Here is a 667-nt window from a genome sequence, read left to right as displayed (position 1 = left end):
GAGAGCACGTCTACTCGCCGAGGGAGAGCACGTCTACTCGCCCAGGGAGAGCACGTCTACTCGCCGAGGGAGAGCACGTCTACTCGCCGAGGGAGAGCACGTCTACTCGCCCAGGGAGAGCACGTCTACTCGCCCAGGGAGAGCACGTCTACTCGCCCACGGAGAGCACGTCTACTCGCCGAGGGAGAGCACGTCTACTCGCCCAGGGAGAGCACGTCTACTCGCCCAGGGAGAGCACGTCTACTCGCCCAGGGAGAGCACGTCTACTCGCCGAGGGAGAGCACGTCTACTCGCCGAGGGAGAGCACGTCTACTCGCCCAGGGAGAGCACGTCTACTCGCCCAGGGAGAGCACGTCTACTCGCCCAGGGAGAGCACGTCTACTCGCCGAGGGAGAGCACGTCTACTCGCCGAGGGAGAGCACGTCTACTCGCCGAGGGAGAGCACGTCTACTCGCCGAGGGAGAGCACGTCTACCTCCCGCCTGAGGGAGAGCACGGGGGGGGGGGGGACAAAGACAGGCGGCAGCAGCTTCGGTGAACGTCACCCGGGAGGCGACCGGGGCTGTCCCGGGGCAGTCCCGGGAAGCCGGCGTCCGACACAGGGAACCGTCAGCTGCCGGACCGGGGCGAATCCCCGCGGCCACGGCAGGGGTGGGGGCTCGAAGACA

This window comes from Melanerpes formicivorus, unplaced genomic scaffold (assembly GCF_026170545.1).
Source record: "Melanerpes formicivorus ecotype bairdi unplaced genomic scaffold, bMelFor1.0.p_v2 SCAF_806, whole genome shotgun sequence".
Classification (NCBI taxonomy): domain Eukaryota; kingdom Metazoa; phylum Chordata; class Aves; order Piciformes; family Picidae; genus Melanerpes; species Melanerpes formicivorus.
This window is presented reverse-complemented; position numbering follows the sequence as displayed.